The sequence below is a fragment of the Strix uralensis genome, chromosome 5, assembly GCF_047716275.1.
Source record: "Strix uralensis isolate ZFMK-TIS-50842 chromosome 5, bStrUra1, whole genome shotgun sequence".
Classification (NCBI taxonomy): Eukaryota; Metazoa; Chordata; class Aves; order Strigiformes; family Strigidae; genus Strix; species Strix uralensis.
Window position 1 is genome coordinate 16,645,513 of NC_133976.1, and position 22,278 is coordinate 16,667,790.

At 36.3% G+C, this 22,278-nt stretch overlaps 1 protein-coding gene across 2 annotated transcripts in view; it reads left to right on the top strand.

The window, feature by feature from the left end:
* The window catches only part of SLC2A13 (solute carrier family 2 member 13), a 166,796-nt gene that overhangs the window by 81,462 nt on the left and 63,056 nt on the right, over positions 1–22,278 (top strand). The gene's annotated exons all lie outside the window — the stretch shown is intronic.

Sequence of the window (22,278 nt, forward strand, 5' to 3'; positions counted from 1 at the left end):
TCAGTAAATGTAGAAGTGAAAAACAATATATTGGGTTTTCTGATGTCAGCTCACAAGAGGAGTAACTCTTGACAAATGTGCACTGTGCAAGATCTAGTTTAAGATGAAATTACTGTTGAGCTACCCTACAAGAGTAACCATACAATACAATTTCCATATTGTTTTAAGAGCAAGTGAAAAATATATTGCAGTAACATCTTACAGAGAGAACTACACCCAAGGGAGCAAGCTGGTTAAGAAATTGTTAAAAGGAAGAGCTAAAAGGATAAAGCTTTTAGCGGTATTGAGAGCTACCATATTAAATTTTAGAGTAAATATCTGCCATCTATCACAAGGGGGAAAAATGCAAACTCAGTATTGTTAAACTGCAATGGAGGGAAATCTATAACAGGTAGAGAGAGACTTTATAAAGTAGAAATTGTAATCAAATGTGGGAAGCATTTGGATGCAAAACTGGTAAGTTATGTGTGAAAACCAGAAGACAGGCACAGAAAGAGCTTTCAGAAATTCTTCAGGCACATCAGAAGCAAGAGACCTAATCGTCTTCAGGCCCAGTAAGGATCAAGATGTTATGAGAACACCAACAGAAGATAAATCTTTAGCAGCAAATCTTACAAGACTCTTTCTGCTTTTGTGTTAATTATAGAGGGTATGTGAAGCTTCCTGCACTGGAGCTTACTTAAGATGTCTCAGATGGTCTGTTTCAAATTCAATTCAGGGGAAGAACTCTTAGAATAGACTGATTAAAATGAATAATAACAGATTGCCTAGACTAATCAGGGTACACCCAACAGGTCTGGGGTAATCTGAATACATAATCACTGAATTTGGAAATGTAGCATAATATGCATGAAGCTACAGCCCAGAAAGTTTTATTTCTGTCCATATCAAAATTAATTAAAACTGTCATATAATCAAGTGAGAAGATGTGTGTTTATAAATGTGAAAAATGAACATGTACATGGAGAATATAAAATAACAAAGAAGAGCCAACATGACTGTTGTAGACAGATTATAGCTTGCAAATTGGTTGGATGTGAGTTCATGGACATGTTAGAACTATATATCCCGTATGAACTAACCATCCTAGTCCATGACATCTGCTGCCAAATTTTCTTGAAGAAACCAGATGGTCAGAAGAGAGAAGCCCTCTCAGGTTAATAACTTTTTAAGATAGGAAAAAAAAAAAAAAAGGATAAGAATAAAAGATCAGTTATCACAAGCCAAGAGTACACTCCTACAGGGATCTATGTGGAGATCTTTGCTGCTTTAATAAGTATGTGAAAGGGGCTAAACAGCAAAATAACAGCTTGTACTCATACACCATTCATGATATGGACTCCCAAATCTGTGAACATGAACAGTTGTGGGAAGATAATACAAGATAACAAATTAATAAAATGGCAAGTTCATTAACTACGCAATATTATACAGTATGGCTAACTAACGTGCATGGCAGTCTAAATTGTTACTACTCAAAAAAGACGTCTGAAGTTGCGTTATAGATCTATACAAACATCATGATGACATCCGTGACTGATCTGGACTAATACAAACAATTGCAGTTGTCCTTCCTTATATAATCTGGTTTATATATGGGGAAAGAGATGCCTTGAACAGGATGGTTAGGACTATGCAGCTTGAAAAGGAAGTGAGTTCAGAAGCAACGCAAGAGGCTTATAAAGCCACTAATGTTATGGAGAAGATGGGGAGAGCATGATTATTCATCATTTCTTATAACAGAGTTTTGATGACTCCTAGCTCTTACACAGCAGTAGGTTTAAAATAAACATTTTTTCATGCAACACATAATTACATAGTGGAACTCATTGCCACAGGATGTTACAGATGCCAAATGCAGAAGTAAGTTTAGAAGTTAATTAGGGAAACTTACATAATAAACATTATTAAAATGTTATTAAACACGATGTTGATGCAACCTCTGGCCAAGGACAGTCATTCTCAGTTTTTGGTTCTTACTACTTCAGGATGCCTTATTAGGCTAGAACGAAAAATTGATGGTTCACAAGGTTTATGACACTGGTAGGATGACTTTGTTTATTTTAAACTTCATATGTTTTAAAATCTCAAACTCCTTTCTATGTAGGAGGTTTTACAAATAGTTTGGAATTGACCTAATTTGCTTGTGGATGTGTAGGAGGACAGAATTACAACTAGAAAACATAGTTCATCTTAGCTTTAAAATAAGAAAATGCCTATAATAAACACATGAAGGCACTGTTGTTAAAGAACTGGCTTGTAAACCATTTGCAATATCCAGTATTTTTTTTTATAATCCAGTATAACTAAATTTTTAGTTATCGGGTATGCAAGACAAGCATTCTCCTATGAAAGGACATTTTTCAAATATAATTAAGCAGCTGTCTATTGATGGTTTGCTTACATTGGAATTGGTGATTGATTTTTAATGCAGTAATTAAATGGTACCTCAAGGAACTGTCAGATTGTATTAACTCTCTAAGCACTATTTTCCTCTAATGTTTAGTTGTGTCATTCTGGGAATGGGCATTGGTTATGGTTGGAGGTTGTAGGATTGTGTGGATTTCCTTCAGTGGTTTTGCAAACTCATTTACCAAAAACAGTCACAAAAAAGTGTTTTGATGTTTGGTGTTAAGTGTAACTTCGGTGCTGCTGTGAATACTCTTTTCTTGGTATACCCCATTCTAGGCTGTAGTAGAAGAGGCTGATGACCCCAACTTGCTGTTGCCTGGCTTTCCCTGGCAGAGAATTTAGCCCCTGCTTGCCCCATTTCTCCTTATGTATTTCTATGGGACTCTTCTACGCTGTGACCAGTTAACTTAAGATGGCATCATCCACTTGTTCTGATCTTCTGGTTTGAGGCTTTCCACTATCTCTGATATAAAAGAATTTGTTAAATATTGTATTTTGCTGTAAGAAAGTGAGGCCATAGGAGTGAGCTTGTGTGTGTCTGAAAAACTCATTTAAAATAAACCCAACATAATAAAATCACAAAGCAGGAAAGTGAAATGAAAATGTAAGGAAGAAAACAGTTGTAGAGTGATTTAATACTTCCCCAATTTGTATATGTTGAGTTTTTAAGAAACTCAATTTAAGAAAACAGAAGTTTGAATCAAAAAATATGGGTGTTAGAAGTATATAGAGGAATTTTGCCAGGGTCTGAAAATAATCAGTGAGTGTAGTAGAAGAGATCCTAAAACGCAGAAAAATACATACAAGAAACACATGGAGACAACAGCAAAAAATCTAGAGCTTCCAAGCTTAAGAGCTCAGAAGCCTGTTCTGTATTTTCTGGTTTAAAATTGCATATCAGTAGTGAAGCCAGTGAGAGCAACAAAGTACATGTGGTGTTGGATTTCTCTTGAGGTTGGGGAGAGGAAAGCTGGAAGAACTTTTGTAAGAATTGTTGTGGTCTGTGCTTTGTCCATCTCATCATGTAATAAACATGGTCTAAAAAAAACTGGTCTAGTTTTTGCACAGAAATAGTTTCATATTGTGTTTGAATCAGCCATGTATATGCATAACATCCATCCGTGAGGAACCAGAAACTCTCATCACAAACAGGATGTTATTGAACTGGTGAGAACGGCATGTGGAGCAACCTCTGCACTGAGGGGGTGGATCTAAAAGAGAAGCAAAATGTAAAAATAGGCTAAAGAGATTGTGACTCTTACAGGAACAAGTTCTAGCATGATAAATTTAGTTAGTAAAAGAATAAAGCTTTGTGACCTATTGCTTTGATTCTTTTTTTCCCCAAGAACAAGGGTACTACTGCTGTTTGACAGAGTGCCTGAAGTAGAAAAAATGTTTCCTTTTTGTCATGGCTTTTGCCAGCTTAACTGACCTGTAAAAGATAAAAGTCATACAATTTTAGACAAGTGTGTCTCACATGGGTGCAAGCAGGTCTGATATGGTTTAACTTTTCAGTTTCTTATCATTCTGGTATTTTCTCATCTTACCATTTTAAGGTAAAACTTAAAGCTAATTTTTTCTCATCAGTCTCTTCTTTAAAAAATAAAAAAAAAAGTACTAAAAAAAGGAATAAATTCCTTTTTTGAGGAATGGCAGGAAGAGGGGTCTTGAAGGATTTGACTATTTCAGATTCTTTGGTGAAAAACATCAATAAGAGTACATGGATGTTTTAGCTATGTGCTCCCATTCCTGCAGGACTAGCACTTCTGAAAACATTTCTGGTACTGTGCAGCTTCATTGCAATAAAAAAAAAAAACATGGGGAAGAAAACTTTTGGAAAAAGTCCTAAGTTATCTTGAATACTAAGCAGTAGTTTAGCCTTGGAGGGAGTTCAGTATTGTCTTGTCAGAACTGCACGTAGGTAGTGTGGCCTGTGCTGGAGTTTCTGCTGCTCTTTTGGGGGCTTGGTAGTTTTGAGCAAGCTGATGGATGTTCACAAAGGCTGCCTGTGCCCTCAAGGCTATAAATCTGAGGTAAGATTGAAGAGACAGCTGTATCATCTTGATAATTCTTATTCTCACAAAACTTTTAAGTGGACTTGATGAAAGCCAAACAAAATATTTTGTTCTGCAGTTGAAACATTAAGCTTGATGGCATGCTAATTTCATAATTTGACATTATCTTTTCACATTGTGTTAGAAAAGCTTTCTGCAATGGAGAAGTTGTATAATGTGTCAACAGGGAGAGCTTATGGCCTTCAGCGCTTTTATTAAGCTTGTATTTTGCTGGTGTATGTGATCTGTTACTCATAGTTAATAAAATGCTTTTTTATTGTTAAGATATCCTTGCATCTCCTAAAAGTTAAGTGAATCCACATGTAAAATGTATTGGTGTTTGGATTTGGTACACAGATGCTTTTGAGCTCTAATAGTCTTGCTTTTTTAATCTGTGCAAGCAAAAAAAAAAAAAGAACAAAAAAAAAAGATGATAAAAAGAAGCAGCTTTTTCCAGCTGGCAAGAATTAGGGAGTAGAGGAAAATACTATATGGAGAAGGAAAAAAAGCTCAGAGTAATGAGAGGAAAAAAAGCTGGATAAAAGAAAGAAGGAAAAGACAAAAGAGGACAAGAGGAGGTTATGTAACAAGTGGAAATTGAAGGTTTGAAGATAAGTTAAGAATATTAAAACAATTAACATGAAAAGTGAACGAGTATCATACTGAATGTAAATGAGAGAATGAAAGAGAACAGGAGTGGGACTGGAAAGAAGCCAGGATACTTCTGGAGTTTAATAAAGGCTAGAGAGCAGTTTAATGGGACTAAAGCACATTTCCCGACAGGTTTAATCGCCAGGTCTATTGTGAAGCAGTTGCAGAGCTGGAACCGGTGAGGAGCTGTAAACCTTCACTTCTGTTCAGTGAAGCGAGCGTGAGGCAGCATGCACCTCTCTGTGGCCTTAGGACCGAGCAGCACTTGGTACTTCTGCTCAACAGCGATGTGTGACTTAGCCCTCAGAGAGATGATGAAAGTCAAGACCGAGAAACTTACCTTTAAATTCCAGTTTTTAAACTTTTTTGAAATGAAATACTGAATAGGTAGCATAGGATAGTGACTGCAGATAAATGTTTCTTAAATGTTTCTTTCTTTTTTTTGACAATCATTGAATAAATACCTTGTTTTGTGAATTACAGCACAAGTAGTAACAACCTTCTCTACTCCTTCAGTATCAGCAACCATGGAGAAATTTATAATTAATAAATTAATGTATTTATATATTATGGGAGATTTATAATTAATAGGTTGGTCATTGAAATGAGACTTTGCTAGTCAACATTGACTGTTGATTTTGATATTGGAAAATAGTTGTTGAGATCTGTAAACAAGAGTTCTACTGGCAAAAAGTAACAGTGATTCACATTTTTCTTGTGGTTTATATTGAAGCATTGATTTTTAAGGTTGTATATGTTTCTATTATGTTCTCTGGCTGTGCATTTTAAAACAAAATCCAGAAAATAGCATACTTTATTTAAAAACCCAAACCAAAACAAACCCCAAAACTTAAACAGTGTTAAAATGTCATCAAAGATTCACAGCAGTTACTGAAGAGCAATATATCTTTTATTGTAGTCTCCACTTAGATTGAAATTGGGCCACAGTGATTACCAAGCAGACTGCCATGTAGTCTTTATTTTTGCATGGCCATTAACTTGTCACCTCAGTTGTTCTTGAATACTCTCAGACCCAACTGTGCTTTAAGTCTGCCTGAGGGAGGGACAATTACGGTAATGTTTTTTCAGACATGAACTTTGTAATGTTGTCAAGATAACTGAGAAGTCTTGGTAATTGACAAGTCTAATTTTCTGTGATGACTCTAACATTAAGGCTGCTACCTGATTACGTTTTCATCCTTAAATTTTATTTTGTGAGTAAACTGTCCAGTTCATATCTTTCTCTTAAATTTTGCATTTCCCCTTAGGCTTTAGGAGATGTTTAATAAAACAAAAAGAAACCCTATGTTGCACGTTTACTTGCTTTTCAGATAATAATCCATTAAATATTTTATTAGGTTTTAATAAATTCTTCCAATAACATTTTTTTTGAGAAGTGACCCTTCATTTTACCACATTATTCTTCCTTCATGTTGCAAGATGCTTTATATAGTACTGTATGCAAACTCATAATGTAAAATACTTTAATGGAGAAAATTGATGTATCTTTGGACTTATATAGCATACAGATGTTTTTTAGATAGACTTCAAATATTTTTGGAAAAACAACTAAACAAGCCTAGTCTAGTCAAGCACACTAGGAGAGGTGACTCTCCTGTTATACTAAATGGCTCTGTTTTATGTGCTATACAGAAATAATGTGATTAACTTACAACAGCTCTTGAGGGGAACAAATTGTAGTTAAACAATTTCATATTACTCAGCATAAAACATTCTAAATGAGAGTTTATGGAAGCTGCCTGTGTCAGTTTCATAGTACTTGAAGGAAAATGAAACCCCAACTCTGATATTTTGAAAGGTTTGCACGTTCAGCAACCATTTTTCAACAGGCAGTGTACTATTATCACAGCTGAGCTTGTTTCTTTTAAAGAGTGTATTAAAAATAAAATAGAGTATTTAAAAAAAAAAAAAAAAGCTCTAAGCAGCTGATAGTCAGCAATTTGTCCTTATTGGACACTAGTTTCTTCCATAGAGACCAGCCTATGCTATGTTTTCCAAGGCCTGGAACATAGATTTTTATCTCCCCCCCCCCCCCCTCCCCACCCACCCAGTAAATTGGCAGATCTGAACTGAACAGTTAGTTTCTTTGTGGAAATCTCTCCACTTAAGTTTGGAAAATTACCACACAGCCTGAAGAGAGAAGTGGTGGCTTAGGAACCATTGACCAAGGGCAGACTCTGATTTGGAGATGAAAGTGTTGTTCAAAGTACAGGACTTTAGTTTGGAAAGAAACGGTTTATGTTAAACAGCTTTCATCAAATGCTTGCTACAGGAACCATAGGCAGTATTTACCACAGCTTGGAAATGGCCATGTTGGCAGAGTCAATCAATTCCATTCTCTCTTTCTGTTTGCCTTCACCTCCCCCTCAGTGCAGGTCAAGGGGGAGTCTGACCACAGTTTCTCCAGACCCTGCACTGATGATGTTGTTTCTTAGTCATTAGAAAATACCAGTGTGGGAAGGGAATACTACCTGGTAAGGGGAGTGTGCCTTAGTAAATCCGCTGGGAAGTGGTGAAACATAAATGTATTGATGACAGGATGCCAGTAGCTATATTCAAGAACTAACTAAACAAGCAAACAAAACATTAGCTGGCTAAGGAAAACTGCAGCAGGTCTAAGAAAAAAAATTAACTCTTTGTTCCACAGGGAGGAAACAGGCTGCTGACTGCCTCAGTCATCAATTAACATGACCTGTACGAATCCTAGCCCTTCCAGATGAGAGGGTGTTGGGTGGTAGTGAGTATTGGTAGTTAGTCATGGAGAGGGTTGGGGAGAGAAAATAGCAGGTCATACTGCTTGGACATCTTAAATAGCTCTAAACCTGTGCAAGAACTATGAGGAATAGTTAGACCTTAGCCTTCATTTTGATTTTGTATTTAGCCAGCAAACTGCAAGACTGAGTGATCTGGATATACTTGTGCTTGAGGCACAAGAAGGCAGTTCAGTAAACTTACATGTTTTTAAGGCTGTCACAACATTGCTAAAGTTTATGTATAATTTGCTGTGTTTTAAAGGCAACTCCTGTGCTTTAGAAGGTTTGTTTAAAGAGTGAAATGTTTTCCTTAAATATTCTTGTGTGTGCTTGATGGAGATGGCCTACAACACCCTGAGCAGCTTAAGGGTTTAATGGTTTTGCTCCAAAGGCTGTAATTTATCAGTTGGAATAATTGTGAGGGGGTGTTTAGGATACAAGAGAGTATACTGTATTAAAAACAAGTCACCTGCATATCAGTGTTGCTATCACCAAAACCACACTGTGCTAAATTTCCACTTAAAAATAGCATTAAAAAGAAAGTGAATCTTTCTTTTCGTGTGGTGTTGACCTTGTGTGATGGCCAGAAATTAATCTGAGCCAGTTTAAAAGTATAGATTTGTAATTCACTGCAAAACAAACAAACAGAAATCTGGGACTTGGGTTAGCCAAACTTCAAGGTTCCCTCTCAGGCTGAGGCTTCTCACTGCTAATGCCAGTTCTCTACACATTTCGTGTTCTCATTCCTTTTGAAATAGAAAATGAAAATCACAGCTTTTAGCCATTTAAAGGAAAAAAAAAAAAAAGATGCAAAACAGACCAGTAAATCATGGTGGAGTTAACTAGATTAAAGCTGTGAAATGTTCATCTTGTTTAAGAAGCTGCTTGATTTGTCAATCTAACTAGCCAGAACTTCTGGAAGTTGGCTTTTACAGATACATCCCTGTCCTAAGCATTGGAGATCAAAGAATAGGTAATTCAGATAGAAAAATTTTGAATGTTTGAGTACCAGGAAAGTCAGGGAAGTAGTTCAAGATGCTGTATAATGGGAGTGACAGGATGAAATTAAGTAAAATCTAGAATGATTATCAGAACATAGTTTAGTGCTTAGAGATATTAGATGGAGTGTCTCAAGGGAAGTAGGAAATACACTCATAATTTCTGATTGCTTAAACTATTACAACAATAGAGAATGCAGTAAAAATAACATATTTGGGGGTTTTGGTGTTGAAATTAGGCATACAATAGAAGATTAAAAGAAGTTTAAAAGAAAAGGCTGATTTCCTTTAATTTAAACTTTTACATCCCACCTCTCTTCTGATAATTCCCATAATCTATCCATTTTTTTATTAAAAAACCTCCAAACAACAAAACCAAACAATCCCCCCTAAAACCTAGACAAACTTACAAAATCCTAGACTGCAAAACACACTAAATGATATTGAGGTGGATGCTTATTTGCATTATAATTTTCCATAGGTTTAAAAATAAACAACAAAAAAACCTTCTCAAATTGCAGAAGCAGGTTCAGGGTGCTGATGTGACAGATGGTAATGGGCACACTGAGCTCTCATTCTGTTTTGAAACACTGTGGGGTTTTCTCCATTTCATAAATCTTTAAATATCAGTCTTTTGCTTATTTCTCTGGTGCTGAACACCTGTTTGGTTGTGGAGTTTCTGTGTTGTTTGTTTGTTTATTTTTTTTCCCAAACCCAGACCTGTAACTCAATCAGTTGAAGAACTCCCACATGAAATATTTTTCTTTATTCCTGTCATTTTTGAATTCTGTCTTGGGTTATTGACTAGAAGAATATATAATGAAGAATGGAATATCATGAGTAAAAGTAAACCTCATGGTGTGACAGCAGCAAATTATTAGCCACAGTCTGGAGCCGTCTACTAGAGGGTCTGCCTGACAGTTTGGCTAATTATTTTTAAAATGTTGCCAGTATTAAAATGGATTCTTCTGAGTATTAACTGACACTTCAATTAAAAAAAAAAAAAACAATTTAAAAAACCCAACAAAACCCAAAGTCAAGTGTCTTTAATAAATCAGCATTTTTCAGTGTAATGCTTTCACAGAAGTAAATTACTATTAAGTTTTATGTTGAATGTTACTAATATAACGGCTTGTAATATCTTCATTTGGAAATATTAATGTTCGTTTTTATAACATGTTCAAAGAACCATGTAGGAGTTAACATACCAAGTTATTTTAAAGGAAATCCTGCTATCTGTCTTCTCACTTGCAACATGTTTTAATGAATTCTGATCTGCCGGGACTGTGTGCACAATTTTACCCTCAGTTTTTCATACAAATTAACGTAATCTTCAGTGGTAAACCAGCCAGAATGTTGAGACATTTGTATTAAAACATTGAAAAGCAACTAACAGTCCTGCTGATTGCACTTTTTTGTTTGTTTTGCCTTAATGTGATTTTTTTTTTTTTTAATGGTAAGTGATAAAATCTGTTGCTATAATTCTTCAGGTTGTGAAAGCATATTTAAAGAAGCACTGTCATTTTGAAGAAAACTTAAAGTATTTAAAGAAGAAATGTGTTCAAGCCAGTATTTTCTACCATTTCTTTTGATGTTACTGAAGGATTTGTGTCTTTAATAGAAATTTTTCCCATTTTTTTTGCTTTTGGCTTCTACTCTCCCTTTTGCCTGTAGTGAAATCATAATACTGTTTGATTTCTATCTGTTGCCTTGGTAATAACTCTTATGTCACAAATCCAGTATTAACTTCACTGCAGGGCCATACAGGAGGAAACGTGTGAACTGCATGGGTGGGAGCAAAGTCTTTGCTGAAGCATATGTCTTGGGTTATTAACAATTGTGGTAAAGCAATTATGTGAAGTAAAATGTCTTTGCTTTCTATCTAGTATATGCATGGTGTAGCTGTTAAGTCAGTTAAATGCATCTTGTTCATGTTGTTGATATGTAAAGCCAAGTAATGAAATGAAATCAGAGCAGTGATGTTGTTTATAAATCATTCATGAATGATTGCTGGAGGAAGTTCCCTAAATAACAATACTGACTAGTTTGTTTGTTTTAATGTATTGTTTGTCTGGAGAGCTCCTGGAGCACATTTGCGTCTCAACAGTTTCTCTTGTATTATTACCTTTCTCATAATCTTGTAAAAATTCCTTTTTTACACAGATGTTAATGTTTAATATGCATCATTTTATTGAACTGTACATTTTTGTTATTTCTAGCAAAAGCCATTTTTTGATTTTGAGACCTATCAGGAAATCAGATTCCAATCAGTGACCAATTTTTTTTTTTTCCTTAAGGTACGGTAGAGTGCTAAGGGATTTGTTTGTGTCGTTGGTTTGCTCACTTGTGAAAACCTAGAGGGCGTGTATTATTCAAATGTTGAATTGTATTCTTAGCAATAAGAAAGTGTCTCCTCCTTAGATGAAAAACAAGGAATATATAAATGTGAAATAATTCAAAGCTCACAATGTAACCAATCTTGAAAAGACACAAAATTAAAGTATAAAAGGTCACCTGGTTAGATGCTGCCTGATACAGCAACATGAACAACTTCGGTGAAATATATTAGATTCCATTCAAACATAGAGTAAGAGATATGATGCCCTTTAGATCTGTTTATTCACCTTTACTTTAAGGGCATAAGAACTGGTTCTGTAAATTGGATTCTTTGGAGTCTGTCAATAAGAGTTAAGCTGATGCAGGCTAGTCAAAATACCTTGTGTCACAGAGGTTGAGACACACCAAAAAAAAGGTTGAAAGGTTATGTGCAATGCAAAGATTTACCATAAATGATAATAGTCCAGAAATGGATCATAAATAAAACATGGTGGCATCTAAAGGCTAATCAAGACTTTGTTATTGTGAACTGTCTGCAAACAGTTTACTGTGGTCAAAATAGCCCATACAGAAGGTGTGATATGGAGTACGGTCACCAAATCGAAAGAAAATAAGAAATCACTGAAGAGACTCTTAATTCCTCAGTGCAGTGAGAAGGAAGGCCAGCGAGGAGAATGAGTGGTAATGGGGAGAGTCCAGGGAGGGAGTGACATATCAGGACGGGGAAACTAAACAGCACTTGTCTTCTCATCTTTGGAGGGGTCGACTCTTTCCTGGAGTGTCTTCCAAGATCAGGTGTCAGAGCTGGAGGGGTGCGAGGTGAGTCGAAGCCCCTGCAGGTGAGGGGGGACTCGCCTGTTTACAGTGGTTGGGTTTTTTTTCCCCAGAGTGCTAGTAAGTCTGTGGAAGGTAATAATTCAGAGAGTGATTTTTTGGAACTTTTTCATGAAAGAGTGAAATCCTTTTTTGATATTTTACTTCCTTTTAATAGTCACTTGCATATTGCATTCTTGCAAAGCACGTTTTACAGACGTCCTGGAAATAGAAAAAAATTGTGAGACTGCATCATTATCAGCAGAATTTAACGTGTTTTGCGGAGGCAGCTAATTATTTTCTACATGTCACAAGGAAAAAGTAGAGCAGAGAAATACTGGACTGCTGATTCAAATTTCTGCTTGCTGAAGGGCCCTTTCTCACTAAACTTGAGTTTTGTGGTCAGGATTATGAACGGAAGAGGCTTTTTTTTTTTTTTTTTAAGAAGAAAGGGGTACAACCCTGTTAGGGGAGAGGAACAAAAGCACAATAAAAATAATCAGTTAAGACAGTTTGAGCTTCATTATCCCACTCTACTCCCTGTTCCTCCTTGCTCAGTTATAGTATTTCTATGGTATGTTTGTAGACTGGGGAAGGAGATGAAAAAACAAGCAGTTAAACTTTGTAAGGTGGCAACTTAATGTTTTCAACTTCAGGTCTTTAAATCATAGATTTAATACCAAAATAATGAAATTGGTTCTTGAAAACAGTTAAAGATTGACAAAAACTAAAGCCTTCTGTGTACTATAGAAATACTTGTTGCCCTTGTATGTTGGTGAGAGAGGGAAGCAGGTTAAAAGTACTGAAAAAAGTACTGAAATGCATGTTGTCATCCAGAACTGCAAGGAATGATGTAAGATCTCAGTAAAACTTGGACAAATTTGGCTACTTTTTAACAAAGTTTTGAATGTAACCTTTTAAAGCCTTTTTCTGTCCTACATCTGAGCACTTAACAGTGTGAGAACAAGGAAGTGAACCATCATGTTACCACAATTTAATACCACAGTGAGACACAAACTACTAAATGAAATCTTGGCACTATGCTGAGTCAGCAGGTCCATCCCATTTGCATGCAGGAGCAGAAGAAAAGGGATCTTACAAGACTGAAAAGTGTAAATCATGCTTGTTAGTGGTGGCACTTTTTCAATTTCATGTTCCACAAATTTTAGATTTTTCAACAACCATCTTAATATTTGAGAACCAAGTTTAAACGTTTGTTTCGAGTTGTGATATATGCCTATAATGTCATTTGTTTACAGTGGAAATAAAAGACAGGATACAGGCTGATGTTTTTTCTGGTGCACGCAGGAATGGAGAGTGACTTATTAGTGAAATAGGACAGCTGTTAAGGGAAACATACACTAATTCCAGGTAATTTTCCTTTCTTTTCTGTTTCATATAATAGTAGAGAAATAATCATTGTGTTAAAGCATTTATAGTTTGAAAATTATCTAATGCATTACAGTAGTCTTTTCTATCTTGTATGCTTTATTAGAGTTTTGAATAAGTAAAATTAGCAAGGCTCAGCTCATTGTGTTTTCCAGGGTATATAGTCCTATTTTAAATGCTTATATTTTATAGCAGAAAACAATTTTTTGATGATACTTGTCACATTGTGGCAAATTAACTCAGGCACTGCCAGAATTCTGAACAGATACAGAAACAGGATTTCTTGTAGCTATATATATATATGAAAAAAAATATGATTGACTGTACTGAGATCTGGAACACAGGCTCTACAAGATACTGATCAGATCTCCTCAGGTATTTGGATCTCTCTATTGACTTATGACGTTTGTCAGCTTAAACTAGCTAGAAAATAATTTAAACAAATGCTCATATTGCCAAATTCCTCCTCTCTTTTCAAACTCTGGTCTGATCACCTCCTCTTTAAGCATCTTTGCAAAGGATTCTGCTGCCCAACTGTGTCTTCAGTTGTGCTTGATCAACTGCAGTGATTTTTCCTTGCATAGATGTAACTGATGCTACCATCTATGCAAACTCTTCAATGCAGAAATGCATATTAGCCAGGCAATAAATATAGGTAAGCAGTTTGAGGTGGTGTACTTCTGCCCAGTTTTGGAAATCTTAGTTTGCTTAATAGTGCCATATGCTACTGCAAACAGCTGGTGTGGCAGGGAAGCTAGACAATGCTAAAGAGGGAAGTAAAAAAGGAAGTAGAGAAAGAGAAAAGAAGAACACATCAGCTGAGATGGACAGTGCTTTAAAATGTACTGGAAAGCTTCTGTTGGAAAAACAAATTAATTCCATGGTTAGAAGCTTAGCTCGCTTGCCCTTCCCCTCAGCAGAACCTAAGAGCCATGTTTAGATTTTTGCCTTTTGAAAACTGAACAAGTAGCTCTTGGTTGTCTGTTACAACACTTGAGCCCTCATTTATGCTGTGCCTTGTTAGGATACATTGAATCAAATGCTTGTGTAAAAGAAAAGGTGCTATTATATGACTTTTATTCTTTCTCAGGTTGCTGTGAAAGCTGTGCTTGTTCTGTTGACCATGTAGAAAAATAAAATGTTTTCTTCTCCTGAAGGAGAGTTATTCCTGAAGATTATTCAGCCAAGGGACAATCAGTAGATTCCTGCAAAGAGCATGTTATCTTGCCTCCAGTCCTTCTTACAAGGACTTACAAACATTGCACTGGTCTATATGCTTGCAGGCAGCTTTAAGCACATCTTCTAAACCAGACTAGCAATTTACTGCCCTTAAGTGACATGTTTTAGCTTTTTGTGGTGTGTTTGTAGTGTGCATATGACAATAGTATTCACACAGTGATACAATTTTCTACTTTTGAGCTTCTCAACTCAGTCAGGAGACAGTTTCATTTGGGCTGTTAGCTTGGAAGAAATGGGAGTTCAGCTCCTGTAAAGCTCTTGGTCTCCCTGAGTCTTTTCGCATTCAGAATTGTATGTGCAGGTTGTGCAGGGTGGCTAGAGCTGTATGACTGTCATCAGCCTGGGCAACTCCAAGGTCTGTCTTTCATCTTCTCTTGCAGTATCAAAGCTGATCTGTGGCTCATCTTTTCAGTAAATCAGCTTTTAGCTTTTGCTAATACAATCTTGCAGTGATTCCATGCTTGCATGGTAAACTGTCGTGTACAGAAGCACTGAAGTAAATTTGACATACACATTCTAACATTTTTATTGATATAAGCATATTTTAGGTACTGTGCATCAGCTTATTACTTTTTATTCTATCAATATATAGTTATGAAGAGGTTATAACAACTGTTGTTTATGCTGTCCTTCTAAACTAGACATTCTCCATAGAGTTGAAATAATTTACTTGTTTGGGGAATCGTTCTGATTTCACAAAAGACATTTTCCTTTCCTAACAGGAAAATTCTCTGTCTAGAACAAATTAACTGCCATTCAAGGACTAATTTCTTCCTTCATGGCAGAAATTTCTTCCTCTGTGGTACTGCTCTTCAGAATGACTGCTACACTCACCATCACAGACACTCCCCAGAGGTTTCAGATCAGAATCACATCTGCTCTGAATCACAACTTTATCCTATCTGGTGGGGTTTCAGTGTTCATTGGACTAATTAACGATCAAGTACAGCAATATGACATGGCTTCGCTGTTTTGCCATGTCAGTTAGCGTTCTTGAAAATTCAAGGTATTGGCTATTTTCTGTGTCTAAATGAATATTTACTTATAGTCAAGATTTTAAACAAGCAGCTTTTTCATGTTAGTAAAGTCAGGAAGAGTACATTGCCGCCTGGTATAATCTTGCTTAAGCTGTGCAGAGGTGTCTAAACCCAGCAAAACCTGTATTTGTGGAAGGGAATAGCCAGGCAGAAACCACTCTATAAGAGGGGTCTTTACCTAGGTGAAATTAGAGGTATTTTGAGGAGAGAGGAGTGGAAGGGGGCAAATGAGAGCAAAACATAATGCTGAGATTTAGTTGCTCTCCTTAATAAAGCAGAGCAACATGGTAGCAGTGAATCTGCTGCTGCTTCGTTGTGGCCCTGTGGTTTTCACTTGTATGAAGAGACTCCCCACCAGTTTGTCCTCACCTCTGCTTAAGTACCTATACTGCTTTTCCAGGTTTTTGAGGGAAGGTGCTGAGGTAGTCACCTTGTAATTCTTCTCAGGATAATAATACCTAATTATATTGTGTGCATAAGTAGTTATTGTTTATGTGCATTATAAATCTAACAATGGATAAATGTTAAAATTGTGTTAGTTCTTACATATCCACAATTACGTACATCATGTATCTAAAGTCAGTAGGCTTTTCGCCTCTCTGGGCAATTCTAGAGATTCAAGGAAAGAATGGGAAATTGAGAAGTACGTGGAGTCTTTCTAGATAAAGGTTGAAGACATGACAGTTTTAAAATAAGCTGCTGTTCAAGTATGTAGAAATAGATTGCATTCACTTTGCTTCTGCAATGTGTGGGTAGAAACTTAAATATATAAAACATTCCTATGTTACATATTATTGATACTGATAAAGGTGTTTTGTGTGTTTAACTGCCTTCAGTGTTTGCAAATAATATTTATTTACAAAGTGTATGTTAGATACAATAAGGGATGTTGGTGGCCACTGTATGTCTGAGCCCAATGGAAGCGATTGCTAGTCTTCATTGAAGAAATTGGGGAAATTGCACTGATGACTGATATAAAGGGCATAGATTTACTAGCTTTTGGAGAAGATTGAAAAATTGTGTGACCAGGTGGTAAGAAGGCGTTAGATCAAGTATTTATCTATCCATCACTGTTTAAGGGTTTTGACCCTGCAGTCTTCTAAACCATGCTTGGAGACTGATTTGTCTGGGAGAGCATGAACTTTGCTTCAGGAGATGCCACCTTACTTTGTGGGGTCAGATTTCCCCAATAGCATTAAGGAAGGCTTGGTTTCTAATCCTCTGGCTAGGTGTTAGCCACCAAAGGGCAATGTGTCAAATAATAGTAATCTTTTGTTATTTGCCCAAGAAAGTAAACTAATTTTTCTGTGAATTATGCAGTAATTCATTTGATGTGCTTGTGATACAGCCTTTGAGGAAATTTTCTTCCATGACGTATCTGCAAATATCTGTGAAGAACACTGAGGAGAGGCATACTCTAATGCTAAAGGGCATGATTATTTGCTGTATGCATACTACTATTTGATATATTTTAAATGCTGTGACATTTTTGAACTTGCAACCTACATAGACAGGTCTGCCAGATAAGTATTGTTTAAGATTTTTTTTCAATCTATTTTTCATATATGTTGTATCTGATTTTTTTCCTCATGCCCCCCCATGTGAGAGTATAATTAGCAAACACTAACAAGTATTTTAGTATTCCTTGTTCAGAAACTGTATTTGTATCATACACTTTTGCCTCTTCTCAAAAGTGTACAAGTTCTGATTTTCTCCAGTCTCCCATTATGTGGCAGTCTCTTTATGCCTATAATAAAGGTTGACAACTCTCAGCTCAACAGTTATTCCCATTGAATGCAGACTGTTACGTCATTTAGATTTCTGAGTACCAGCCTGAGATCAGGACTTGAATGAAAAGGCGGCTGGCTTAAGGTTTGTGTCTGGAGAAAATGTTACTGAGTCTGGTAAGGGGCAGCAGCAGCCTAAAGCAAGAGCAGCACGTAAGCCTTCACCTTCAGGGGATGCCCAGATCTCCAGCATTCAAGGACAAAGCACATATCCTTTTGGCTTCTCTCAGAAGTATTCCTGATAAAAATTGTTGTGACCTGGTGAGAGGTGATGCTTGTTTCTTTCCAACATGATGATGCTACAATGATCCAGGCTTTCAGCTACTCTGAATTAGGCTGCTCCGGTGTATTTTGATTAAGAACAGCACGTTGAGCTCTGGCTTCTTCAACACGCAGGTCTCTGCCCTCTATACTTGTCCTCATGGGCAAAACAACTTGCTGTAGCCACTGGGCTAGGTGTGAAGAGCTTAATGTAGCTTTCTTTTTTGTACTTTCTCCCTACTCCTTAAAAGATGAAGTTGTCGGGTAGATAGGCTGTGCAGTTGTACAGCTGACCACTCAGGAAAATTGATGTTTACTTTCTCTGCTGTACCAGTCTTATACTTCCCCAGTCCAGGCATTTTACCTGTGTTATCTATTGAAAGCTATTCACCTTTAATTTTGTTTTCCCCTGCAATGCAAGTTTTCTTCTGGAACCTGGTACTTAACAAAAACAAAGCAACCTTCTCAAAACAAAATCTCCATGAGCAGTAAAGGTCCCTGGTGTCAGTGCGCTGACATGGTTGCAAGTCAGGGATTAGTGGTCCTTCCTTGTTATCTCATCTCTCCCCATCTGTCAACATCCACTTTGTTTTTTGCCTTGTGTTTACATTGCAAGCTTTCTGGGAGAGATCATTTAATTGTTCTGTATTTGTACTGTGCTTAGCACACTGAGTCCTTCCCAGTGGTGGAGACAGACATCTCAGTAATGCAGTCAACCTTTAGGAATGAGGCTATGTGATGTTTTGCTTCTGACAGTGTAATTTTCTGAGAAGTTCTCTTCTCAGTAATTGTTTTTATCCCAGTGTGGAATCTAATGATCTGATTTTTTGCCTCCTCCTTCCCCCTGATGCCCACCGATGGATACAGACAGAGCAAGCTTTCCAGACTTTCCTTCTAGAAGGAAGGTCATAGTCTTGCACTGCCAAATGTCACAGACAGCAGCTTCTGAACTGACCATAAGTATCTCATTTATCTAACAAAAGTAGTCTTTCCATTTAAAGGAGAAAAAAAAACCCACATAGATAATCCTTTCTATTTATCGCAATGAGAGAAAAGAGCTTTACTGATGATATATCACAACCTTTTTAATAAATGCAGCTGAGATTTTAAATTCTTTATGAGAAAATGGTTAGATGTCACCCTTTTTTTTGGCAGTGCAAGTACAGTCTGGCAGTTTCAATGTCAAGTGTTTGGTGTTTGAGAGTACAATAGTTATCAGAACTTAACTTTATAATCCTAGAATATTTGTATTTTATATTGCAGCATGCTTTATTTTACATTGAATTTGAATGAAGAACATACATAACCATCTAATATTAGATTTGAGAATTTGACAATTCAGGTATGATAATGATTTAATGATGTCTCTAGCATGCTGTCTTCTGTTAAATACTACGCACTTCTCATAACACCTTGGTAATCTGAGTTGTTTGCTAGACAGTGCTAATTATACCAGCAATTGCAAAAGTGCCCTCAGTCTTCTCTTCTCAATGTTAAAGCAATGTGCAGATCAACAAGTCAGTCTTCTGCAAAGAGTGCCAGGCTCTTCCCTGGTCGGGAGCCGTGGGCCTGCTGAAGCCCCAGTGGTCACAGTGAGATGACAATAACAGGACCAAGTTTTGCATGACGTACAGAGGTGTGGATAGTCCAAGGCTGAGGCTGGAGGTCAGACTGAGAGGAAAAGGTAAAATTTTAAGCAAAAGAATGCAAATTTAATATGTGTATTGTAGAACTAGAAAATAAAATAGCAACTTAGCTTTAAGAGATCACCATTGCAGAAGTTTTATTTCAAGAAGTATGTTAACATCTCTGCACATTAAAATATGGAAATAAAATATGTTGTTGCAGGTATGTGATATTATTACAAGCACTGTTATGAGGAACAGTGGAACTGCATGTGTATAGGGGAGTCTTGCTACTGTATTTACATGTATTGTTCTTCTGGCAAGAATCCCCAAACAAGATTTAGTTTGAGAAAATCGATCTGTGTCTCTTAGACACAGCTTACTTGGGTTTATCCTGGATGTTTTTCTTGATGCATTAAATAGATTCTGGGATGGGATTAAGACCAAAAAAAAGCGAGAAGAGTGAAGACAAAGGCAGCAGTCAGAAGCACAAGTGAGAGTTCAGATGAATGGTGGAGTTTTTGCATGCTGGTATATCTGTTAACTTCTGTTATATCAGCCTGGGAAATATTTGGAACAAATAAAATTGTATCTTATTAAATGTTTCTTTATATCAGATAGTAATGACTATCATATTTTTGAGGTATTGTTTTACATCCTACATTTTGTTAACTTTTTAGCTTTTTTTATAGTCAGCTATATATTTTTATAGTCACTGTATGGCTGACCCTGTGTGTGACTATCCATGCGATTGTACTTTTTAAAATCTTGTGAAACACTCCAAATCACAAAAGATGGATTAGCACAAAACAAACAGCATTCAGTTTGAATGATTAGGAATGCAGAGATAACATCTTTCTACATGTAGAGATACTTTGCTCTGAGTGGGAATGAGTAGAACAAAGGCAGCATCATCCTAGTAGTCATTCACAGTCACCTGCTGACAAATTTAGTTCTGTCTGACCTTAGAAAAGAGAAAGAGAAAAAAAGTAGATGAGAAGGTAAATTACTTCATCCTAGTCCATATAATAAATCTGTTAACTCTTAAATAAATAAATATTATAATAAATATATATAATAAATAAATATAGCACACAGTTTCACAAGAAGTAGTTTGCTCCAAACATTTTAGGCCAGATCTGAGAAAGGTAATATGGCCAGGACAATCAGTGTAAAATGTGTGAACACTCTCCCAGCATATATGTGGATTACCTCCAGTTGGAGTTTTTCCCTCAAAAAGAGGAAAAGCCCACTTATGCACAGCTTTGCTTGAGGAGATTTTTACTCTTCCCTTGCCCCATAAGTCAGATCCTGTCTGCTCAGTGAACTGCTGCTGCTTCTTATTTTTGTAGACCTCCATCTTCCATTTGCCTCTCAGTTCTCCTCTTTAAATGATAACTTGCTCTCAGGACTGCTGATTTGAATGTCCTCAGGCAAGAAGACCTTTCTCTTGTGCCAATGAAACTCATAGAAATTTCACTTATGTGATGGGTTTTCTCCACTCGGTTTCATTGTTCGTGCCCCTCTGGGATTAATTTATCTTGGCCATTTTGAGAAGAAAAGGACTTTTATTCCAATGCTATTTCTAGAGTTCTTCTTTGCAGACCAACAAAGCTGGTGCAATGAGGATATATAATCACAGTCCTCAGTTGTCTGATACAGAATATTTTGCAAAACATTAAATCATCTGTCTTACATGACATGAAGGCAGTCATCTTCCATCAGCTGGGCTGTCAGGTCGAGATGCAGTTTTTATTCAAGGTTGCTATTTCTAAAACGACCTTTGGGGAGAATTGACTTTGTCTGAAAGCTGATGCCTGTTGCCTTGTAATTTCTACTTCATTAAAATATTTCAGTTCAAATTCTTGTATGCCCCTAAGTTCACTAGATACCTGTCATGAAAATTCTCAAATGTAAAGTAAGTTTTTGTTCAATGTGACATTTTCGAGCAAAATCCCAGTTGCGGGATTTTAATTAAAGTTGTCAAGAAGACGCTTTCTCTAGAGAACTTAACGATGGATCTGATAACAGAATTTCATTCATATTCTCACTTGAGTTTTTATACAGTTCTTTCTTTATCTTAATAAAATTTTCCTTCTGATTTCCATGAAAACTGTTCTAATAGGAGATGATAAGTATTCACCAGATAATCAGTTCAGTAGAACCTAGTGGATGAAATGTGAATATAAACCAAAAGAAGTTTGTTTAGACGTTACAGTCTACAATCAGTGCACAGATCATCATCATCATAATAATAAAGAAACAAAAAAGACCAGAAGAAAGCATCAAAGTTATTCTAAGCAATTTTGGTAATGTGTTTTTGCTGTTCATTTTTTTTAGATTGTACTCGAACACATAACTACTCTTCTAAAGGTATTAGAGTTGAATTACCTTTGCCTGCATAAGAGAACTCAGGCAATATTATGCTGTTTGATATTTACTGCATTATTAACATAAACCCCCAAAGATTGTTATGAACAAAGTGTAGGTTGCCATTTGTTTTTACCCGCTGAGTGATGAAAAATGTGTATAAAAACAATTCCTGTGTAAAACACAATTAATCTTCTGAATAAGGTGATAGCATAATCATCTTCATTCTTCATTGTTCATACTGTGGCAATAGGACTTTTTTCCTCTTCTACAATTCCATGAATTTGTATGTTTGACTTTTCTGCATACGTTGTGTTGCATTTTACATACTTGGTATTGTTTTTAAAAAAAAAAAAGAAGAAAAAAAATACTAGCAATAACTGCTGTGTCATTTCCTAGAAGTCTTGAAAGGATACTTTTTTTTTCTTCCACAACCCAGCAATAGCTGAATCATAGCAAGTTTCAGAAAGAGAAGACTTTATACCAATTGGCAACAATCTTTACTATTGGCATATGAATACAGGAAAACAT